The sequence below is a fragment of the Phalangium opilio genome, unplaced genomic scaffold, assembly GCF_054372755.1.
Source record: "Phalangium opilio isolate 3A_F unplaced genomic scaffold, DU_Popi_V2 ptg000002l_1, whole genome shotgun sequence".
Taxonomy (NCBI): domain Eukaryota; kingdom Metazoa; phylum Arthropoda; class Arachnida; order Opiliones; family Phalangiidae; genus Phalangium; species Phalangium opilio.
The window spans coordinates 7,605,072-7,614,921 of record NW_028324144.1 but is presented as its reverse complement, the minus strand read 5'-3'; the positions used below and the strand labels follow the sequence as shown (position 1 = coordinate 7,614,921).

General features: G+C 35.9%; 1 long non-coding RNA gene across 1 annotated transcript; it reads right to left on the bottom strand.

The window, feature by feature from the left end:
- Positions 1 to 6,424: 6,424 nt before the first annotated feature.
- On the bottom strand, positions 6,425 to 7,757 carry LOC149718571 (uncharacterized). Its single transcript, XR_016370244.1, has 3 exons — positions 7,656 to 7,757; positions 7,370 to 7,588; positions 6,425 to 7,298 (listed from the first exon to the last, which is right to left on the bottom strand). It is a non-coding gene; the product is annotated as an uncharacterized LOC149718571 (long non-coding RNA).
- Between the last annotated feature and the right edge of the window lie 2,093 nt (positions 7,758 to 9,850).

Here is a 9,850-nt window from a genome sequence, read left to right as displayed (position 1 = left end):
ATGCAGCCCTCGGCACGATGCCTCAACACCTTGGCTTGGGAAGGGCGCGTATCCGCTTAGCCCACACAACGTAGTGGTTAACCAGCTCTCACCACCGAGGAGGTGTGATACTCCGCATCGATGAGGACCCAAGCTAGCGTGTGTGAAGTTAAAAACGCGAGCGGGAAGCCAAAGCAAGGGGGGGAAAAAGATACACCCCATCTAGCTTGCGTCCCCAACTTCGAGAGCCTGCCTGGGAGGTAAGAAAGATTTTAATACTCTTGAAGTCGCACTATTTATATCCTAGTTGTTGTTAGTAAGACGTTACCACTCTGTAACACACTACAAATAGGACCAAAATGTTTCCCAGAACCATTTTTAACTGCTCATTTTAAAGCGAACGTATTTAGATTAGTCATTGCACGTATATCTAATCTCACACACAAAGACGTATATTGTTTCTTCAGAGTGAAAATTGTATGATTTTTAAATACACCAAGCATCTGAACTCTCATGTGAATAGCAAAAACGGTGTTATATTATAAAGGAGTTTTGCTTTACAGTCCTTAAAAAACTGCAATTATACACAATCCTTGGCGAATCAAGGACACTCAAACCCACATAGGGTCAGCAATTATAAATTATTATATGTATTGCAATTTGAAATTAAGTTCAATCGATATGACAAATTTGGTTTTAGTTGCGTAGTTCAAACATTTGTTAGGATTGGAAATTTTACAACAGAAACGGGTATAAATGCGGCGTCACCCCCCCCCCCCCACATAAAGATCATGTTTGCATAAGTACGCTTGTGGTTGGTAACATTTTGACCTTAAAACGATCTTACTCCCAATCTTGATGGACTCCAGCTCACTTATTCCTATGATTTTAATTTTTAAAGGTGTCAGTTTCTTTATATAACTAATACCACAAAGATATTATTTAGACGTCGCAAACATTGTAATATATGCCATCTAATTTTTTCTGTTTTACAGGGTCATCTAAAAAACGGCAAATTCACTTACCCGACTTGGCCTGTAGAATATACTTTACCATACGATTTTTTATTTTCCTACCCAAAAGACAAGTAAGTTAAACAAAATTGAACAAATTCTTCTTTTCATAATATTCCAATTCGCATTTTCAAAATACCACTTTTAATATTATGAAATACGTTCTTCCTCAGAGTCAATGTTATAGTTTGGGACGAAAAACTAAATAAGGTAATTAACAGTAAAGCCTTGGGTATTTAAGAAGAGAACCCTGCCCTCTCTGTGAAGCCAGTTTAGTTGTAGAGTAATTAAACAACTGTAGTATACACGTACTGTATGTGGTAAATAGGTTCATCAGGTAGAGACAGCTCTAGTGAATAGTTGATTATATAAAATAAACCTTATGGTCTTGGCCATCTTGTTGGAATGTTCCTTCTTCTCACTGATTTACATTCATTATCTTTCTCAAATTTTAAAATGAGCGTGAACAATAAACCTAAGTAGCCAAGGCTTAACGGTAATAAGAAAGTGTTCATTTTAAGTATAGCCCACCCGATCACGCATATTGCTCGAGCAGCCAGTGTGATCGAGTGTGCTATGCTTTAATAAAATGGTCCGCTTTCATTCGCTCTTGCGAGATGATGTAGAAAATGATGTGGAGGGCAACATTTTCTCTATAAGCTCCTCCTCTTTTATAAAATCAACTATTATTTCCTTCTTCGTGATAGAAGGTTTATTCCTAGAAGCAAAAGTATATGGATATAATGACAAAAAGTACACTTCGTTGAAACTAATTGCTTGCGCCGTGTAATCCGAGAACCCTCCTTTATCCCAGAATAGCGTCGACCCCTCTACGTATGATTACTTTCCCGTGCGTGGCACTGGGAACAAGCCGTGAATAGGCTCATAAAGTGGCAGATGCTAGCTCTAGCACCAAAAATTAACGTTTGGATCGCCAGCATCATGTATTACTTTCTATAAACCTATGACGTCAAGCAGCTCTTCCCTGATTGGTTAATTCGTGTAGGGACATGAGAGAAGGGTAGTTTGCATCCCAGTTTACATGCAGGAGCGTAGGAACGTTTCGAATTTAGGGGGGTACAGTCTATATGTGGATTTGGGCGCCCCCCTCCCCCCAAGAAAAGAAAAATGTCGAAAAATACATTTAACAATTAAGGTACTTTAGTTACAGTGAAATGTGAAATGGTGAATATTATGATTTTCCAGAAACTGGTGGCGTGGCCGATAGTTGTTGGTTGTGGATAGTTTTCGGCACAAGAAATTTTTATCAATCCTCTCTGGATATGTTTAGATAATCACTAAATGATTTATTCTTATTGAGTAATTTTTTCCCGTATGTCAGGGCACCAACTCTTTTAGAGAATTTTTTAATACGAAAAATAGGATTCCCTTCTCAAAAATCGGATTTTATAGGACCGGATTCATAAAAATAAAGGATTATATAGGACTCTTAAATGATAAGACCCATAGTGCGGATAATTTTATTTAGTGAGAATGTAAGATTCCTTTAAGTGTGTTATATCACATCTTGATCTAATCAAATACTCAAGGGCTCACATAGAAGACGCATTCAGATTTGCTTTTAAAAGTGACTGATGATAAAAAAACAATAAGCAAAAAGAGACTTGAAAGGGACTGAAAATTACCAAATCAAGCTATTTAAAGGGTCAGGTAGGAAAAGATAATTTCCAGAGAAAACTAATTTTCAAAATTATTTTTATAATTAAAGATAATTTAAAAGTCTGTGCTCTAATTGAGCTTAATCTGTGAACTTAGACATTTTAGAAGAAAGGTGTTAGGCAAAGTTCAATTGGAACGCAGCTCAGAATGCAAAGTAATTGATATACTTTAAAAGTTATTAAAATTCAATTATGGAAACATTGAAGGGAAAAATCTCCTGAGCGAGCGACCAAATGAGATCTAGTTAATTCTACGTTTAAAACGTCATGCAACTGGGATTATAAATAATTACTTCGAAATCCCAAAAATATAGGACTTTAAAGGACGATTTGTGAAATTGTAGGATACTTTCTAAAATATAGGATTTTATTGGAATTATAGGATCTCTGGGTGCTGAAGCGTAAGTGGCAGGCACTACAAGAAGCAGACGATTAAGATGCAAAAGACTAGGTTTCGTCCTGCATACTTTCTTGCTGCCATTGCCTTTAAAGAAAGGTTTCTCCGTGCCCGCTTTATTTTCACAATAGATCATTTCGGTATTCATCTCTGCGCAGGCAGGAACGGTCTTCAGCGCCCCAAATTTGCGAAGCTGTCTTTGATAAGCTGAATAAGCTCTCTACCTTTTTATGCCTTACCGAAGACGGTCTTGGCTTCTACGACGGAAAACGGCGCGGCGCCTAATACCGAAATGGTCTATTCGCCTCTTTTTACTTCAGTATCATTTTGGCGCTCTTTGATTATAAATTTCGCGCCCTTTCTGATCCATTTAGGCGCCCTAGTAAAATTTTAGGGGGGTACAATGTACCCTTGTACCCCCCCGTTCCTACGCCACTGTTTACATGTCTTTTACAGCCAATGGCAGGGAATTGTTAATGAAGTGTACTTTCTGTTTCTATATCTATGTACTTTTGCTAGATGTAAGAATATATGGTGTAGCTCGCACAAACTCAACAAGATAGCGATTTTATACTTATAATCACTCCGAATTACACAAAATCTCTCAGACGTTTCACCAGTAGCTAATAAAATAATGTAATCCTAATTTGAACTTTCTAATTCTTAGAAATATGATATACGTTTTTGGAGCTTAGGTTTGACATTTGCCGTATTTCAATACTTTCAAAATACATTTAACGAAACATTCTCCAGCGAAATCAACTATTTTGAACAAAAAATCCTCAGCAAATTCTGCGAAAAAAATTTCGCCTCGTTCGATACACTGTTCAACGTTTTTACCAAAAGGGTAACTATTTAAGTACTGACCTAGAGCAACCCTTGTGCGAGTTAAAGGCACTCTAAAGAGGTCGGCGGACCGTTGAATTTCTTTTTTTAAAAAACTCACCCGACCCATCCTCCCCTCTCTTGTGATTGGTTGTGATCCGCCCCGCTTCGGCGTTTCCCCAGTTCTGACCCACGAGAGTCCGAGACCCCCGCTGCGTTTGCTAGAAGGAAAGACTTTCGTTTTGCTCACCCCCTTGTGACGTCAATAACGACGTTTTCAAAAAATATTTCCAACGGTCCGCCGACTTTAAATGGCAAAGAAAAAGCTCTTCACCAGTTCAATTTCCTAGGTTTTCGCCTTTCGTTCCTCCACAGAATATGCAAGAATGAAATGAGAAGCTAAAGTGATCACCCTTGCTTACCCCGTTGCCAGTTCAGCTTATTTATCTCATAATCTAAATTATTATACAGAGAATTCCACTTTTTCTTCTTTCGTTTCACCTTTTTTTCATTTGCCTTTCTCCTAACTTACCCAAAATATATCGCAATGCACCGCTTCTACGTGCGCGATAAAAACGTTTCATGAAACATTTGCCCAATTCCTCAGGCAGCAACAAAGTTGAATTTTAATTTTATAGCCGTTATTTTTGAAGTACTCCATCACTCGTTAGAGATGTAACACCAACCTTGATCCAACGTTTGATGCACGGTGACCCAACGCCATTAGTGATATTTCTTCTGTTGAGCCTTTAAATTTTAAAAGGGAAGAGAGAGGAGGAGCTACGGAGACGTGACGTCAATATTGATAGTCTAAATTGTATGGCTTGCGCTGACGACTTCCAATATGGTCGCCAAAACCGAGATAAAAGATAGGAGGGTGTGACGCCACGTGAACGTTCGTGGTAGCAGACTATACCTGTCATGGAATTAATGTTGGAGGATCCCGGCTAAGCTGATAACCCTTTGAAAGTAGACCTGAAAAGTTGCTATGGCTGTAGCACACCATCCGTTAGGTCAAGGATCTCCCACAAAATAAGTTCATACAAAAAATGCTACATCCAATATAGAAATTATTATTATCAGTGATAGATTTAATTTTAGAAGTAGGAATGGAGAACGGTTAGTATTTACTTCAGTCCGACTCATCGCCCAGAATAGAGCCCCTCCCGCCAACACGTAACGAAAAGTTCAAATTACTTTATTGGCTCACTTAAACTACGTTTTGATGACGTTGCTGACGGCGACGGCGAAAAATACGTAATTCCTTTTTACCTCTGTCGCTATGACCCGCCTCTTCTTTCATATCCCCTTCCCAGGGAAGGGGTCCGGGACTTTGACGCGCGCCCACATTACTCTGTTCTCCATTCCTACTTCTAATATTAAATCTATCCATGTTATTATACAAGAGGGCATTATGATCTTTAGAAGGGAAAGATTCCGCTTCTTTGAATTAAAATTCTTAGTTTTAAACTCGTCTTCAACGGAATTTTTTTTCAGCTTTGGTTCCTTATTGTTTGCACGTTCAACTTACTTCGATTTAAAACAATTCTCAAGTTGATAGTTCCAAAAAGAAGGTTCTGTAGATTCCAATTGTCCATCGTCGAATTATTTCCACTGCTCTATAAAGGTAAGACATTCAATTACTTTCCGTTACATTCTTGCAAGAAATTAATTGACGAATTATTTAATTTTCGAATATTTACTCGGATAATCAAAAAATTTAATAATTTGAAATTGTCAAAAATTTCTCCATTAGTTTAAAATATATGAAATAAAAACCTCACATCATAAAACTGATTTTGATGAAATCAGTATGTTCGAATATTTCTCTCATCATTTAATCGTTAGTTTCTTATCGAGTAAAGAATTTCAAACAGTTGAACAAAATTATTGTTCTTGAATAATTGAACACCACTAGCATGCAGCATATTTCGGAGATAGCTTAAAATTCTAATTGCTGTTAAGCCTCTGTTATTAAGTACCCTTTTACTAAACAATATTGATTTTATAGTTCAATTTGAAAAATGTTAATGCCAATGGTTTGATTTTTCACAGCCTTTCAAAGTAAACTGTCGTCTTATTTTTTAACGGGCGTGCATTTTGTGGGACTCTTTCTTTTATTGGAAATTTACAAAGCTTCGCTTTCCACAAAAATGACGATAAAAGTTGAATGCAATATTGACACTTTAAATGATTTGATGAAACAGCCAAAAGTACCAATTGCAATTCATCTGGAATCATGGGAAATAGGATATTTCTTGCAGGTTTGTAATCATTTATATAACCTAAATAGCGCTTCGACATATAACAAGTTGGTAAACCGAAATTTTAACTCTCCGAGTCGAGACGAAGACTATCTACCTACATATTAAACTGAATATTCAACTAATGCTACTTATTTATGAGTATAACTGCATGTATTAAGAGCTCTATTAACAACATATAAACTTTTGTTTGACCCATCCCCCTTTTATTCAGACATCACTGGAAAAACATTTTATTTTTCAGAATGAAGGACAATACGTTCTAAAAGAATACGAAAGGAGGCTTCTTTTATTGGGCATTGAAAAAAATAAAGGTGAAGAAGCGTTTTTGAAAGCCCCTCAAGCTGTTTACCTTGCCGGCTATGAGAAATTGGAATTCTTTTGCTCCACGAAGTATAAAGCAAATGACAGACTGTATTACGGAAAAGAAAATTTCCACACAAGTTTCGCTGCTCATCGTTTATCAATGGACGCCTTGCCAATCGTTAAGAAACTGTTAAATAGAAGGTTTGTTCTTAGATAAATTTACCGATGGATCTAGAGCTTCTAATGCAGAATTATAGTTTCAACCCCAAGGTTAATAGGTTATTTAAAGAAAATAAGGTATTGGCTTACAGTATCGCATGATATGCTTAGTTGTATATCATTCATCGCGCAAGGTGTGATTATGAAAGAAAAGCCTCTTTCTATGTCATAATGTTTTGTTTGTGTCTACCACGGACACTCGAAAACAGGTCTGGCTTGAAACTGCTTAACACAAGATCACTCCCAATTCGTTTTGGAAAGATAGAAATTAGAATTTTGCGGTGCCTTCTTTGGTTTATGTGACGATTCTCAATTTTTGCAAACCGTACCTCCGCTAGTGCCAGCTCGAACAGAGAAAGAGAATTCTAGAACCATACCTCGACAATTTGACTTCACACTAATTCCGACTACAGGATCTTATATGTATAAGTTTTGCACTATAGGGAGTAAAATAATCTTTCACGAACTAGAAGCTCTAGAAAATCTGTTGGCTCCAACGATTTCAGCTCAAAAGTTCAAGTTATTTTCATAAAAGCTATCTTTGCAATTTCATGGACGTTATTCATATAGAATTAAATTTTGCCTTTCCTTTAGTTGGCACCAAAATATTTCATGCCTAAAATAATAAGGCTAAGGCTTAAATTGATATTTCATTATATATATATATATATATATAATACACTATACTATTAATTTCCAGGATTCGGGCTTTTTGGGAAACTGGCCATCGTCTCCGGGTTTTAAAATTAATAAGCAGAAAAGGATGCTCGAGGTTCATGACAGACGAACAAGTATTGACATACGATGCCCTGACAGTATTTGACTTAAAAGTAGTCTTCTTGCTCTACGCTTTCTTCTGTGCCGGCGCTATTGCTTTCTTTTCCTTTTCAATGTTGAAATTTCTAACTAAGAAAAAGGTGAATTAAAATAGAAAATAAACATTTTATAATTTCTCATGTTGACATATATTTACAGAAAAGATCCTTCGTCCTTAGAGAAAAGTTATCGAGTAGACTGGGCCGTCGCTCCTACGAATCTCGTCTAGGTCACCGATTCAGATTTGTGAAACAGTAAAATTAAACAGATTTGTCCTTCTAATCCGATGTTTATAACCACACATCGACGCAGCCTAAAACCACAATGGAAGTACTAATAATCAATGACGTATGTTGTTAGAACGAAGGGAAGAGAAAATTGTAATACCCCTAGGATAATTGGAGACCACCTAGCACCCACTGCTATTTTAAAGAACCTTCAGAGTTGTTCAAATCAACTAATTCCAATAACCACATATAAAAATCTAAATCACATCTTAAACAACTCTTGCCAGTTATTGATTGTTAAAGACTTATTCACCTAGATGTTATTTTTCGTCTAAATCACCTCTATTTTGAAGGTAAACATCATTAAAGGCTCAGTAACACGAAAAAATTTTAATTAAAAACTAATTAAATCCTTTGTTACATCCGCAATTGATCTAAAATCTAAAAGAATTAAAGTGCTGTTATTAGACGCTATTTTTCTCATTACGCTACACTCTGAGAAATTACAGTAGCCAAAAAGTAAGAACACTGTAAAATTTACAGTCATACCATGAATTAATTCATTTAACATGAATATATATGTGCTTTGACTAGTTAAACTACATTATCATGGATGGGATTGGCTTAGTTTGAGTGACGTCAGACAATTTAGGGTGGTTTGTTTTTAAAGCTAAAGCTCTTGTCATGCGGAAGGCTAATTATGCTTGTAAATTGATCAACTACCGCATTAATTTACCTCCAACAGCAGAAAAAAACCAGCATCGTCAATTTTCACAATTTCAAATGTCAGTAGTTTACTTTTAACCGTTACATTAATTTTCTTAATGGCCAAGGCTTTGCATTTTATTAACAGTTTTCAGTTTCAGATTAGGAAAAACATGGCAGGCACTTACTATAATTTCCTTTAAAAGATCAATATCACTTTCGGACATCGTGTTGAGATATTTATTGACGTATCGACGATCATTTTTAATATTCAGTTGACTCAGTTTGGTAAACCTAACCGAAAATTGTATCACTCATACCATTTTGTTAAACTGGTCGTCTACTGTTCGAACTTCCAGGTGTCTCGATTTTGATTGGCTAACGCGATGACGTTAAACGCGTATGTAATAGAAAGGTCCCTCCCGTCCCTGAATAACATGATAGAAAGGCCAATGATACACATATATATTCACGTTAATAAATAAATTCATGGTCATACGAGTTTTGCTGTAAATATAATAGTCAATTTAATGGTTTCTTAGATTATGTTAACTTGCCATTATTATTATTAAATGACTGTTATAAAAACAGTGAAACTGCAGTTATATATTTTAACGGTAACAAATAATTGCATAAAACTGTAGAACGTGGAAAAAAGATTATCGCTGTTAAAATGAATTTGAAGTCGCATTATTTTCATTTGACGGCACAAACATTAAAAAAAGTACACCGTTGAAAAAAAGTATGCAGTTTAAAAAAATGTCAAATAGCGCTTTTCTCTACGATGATACAGATCAAAATCTAATGTATAGTAGATAAAAATTAATGTATAGAAACAGGAATACATAGATTTCTTCTTCCTGGAAATTTTAAGAGGCCATAGACCCCATAACAGAAGTCCATTAAATTAGCCAATTTAATAGACTTCTGCTTATACTAATTACTGATTGAATGTAAGAGGATGGGCTTAAAAATTTGTTTAAGAGCCCGCGCCTCCCTTCTTGCGTTTCATTGGCTGTTCACATGTATAAGAACAAAAAAAAATTAAGAAAACCACAGGAAAAAATGACACCTAATCAATCAAACAACAAAATAAATCCTCTCGCAACGACGCTAAATAATTCATAGACTTATACAAAAAACTTCTGCTGTCAATATATATTGTTACGCGGGTTTTTAAGAATTAGAGAGAAATTTGTAACCATTAACAGTGAGCACAAACATTTGTGCTCCCTGCCATTAAGAACACGATTTATTTTCTGACTATCTTTCTTAAAATCAAAAATACAAGTGAAGTTGTTTACAAAATTTCGTTACAGTTGGGTTATTTTTTTGGTCTGCTGTGGGGCCCAGGTTATTTTCCTATCCAGAGGGAAAGAGTTTAGGTGTCAATTAAAAGAAAGGGGGAGGGGATACCGAC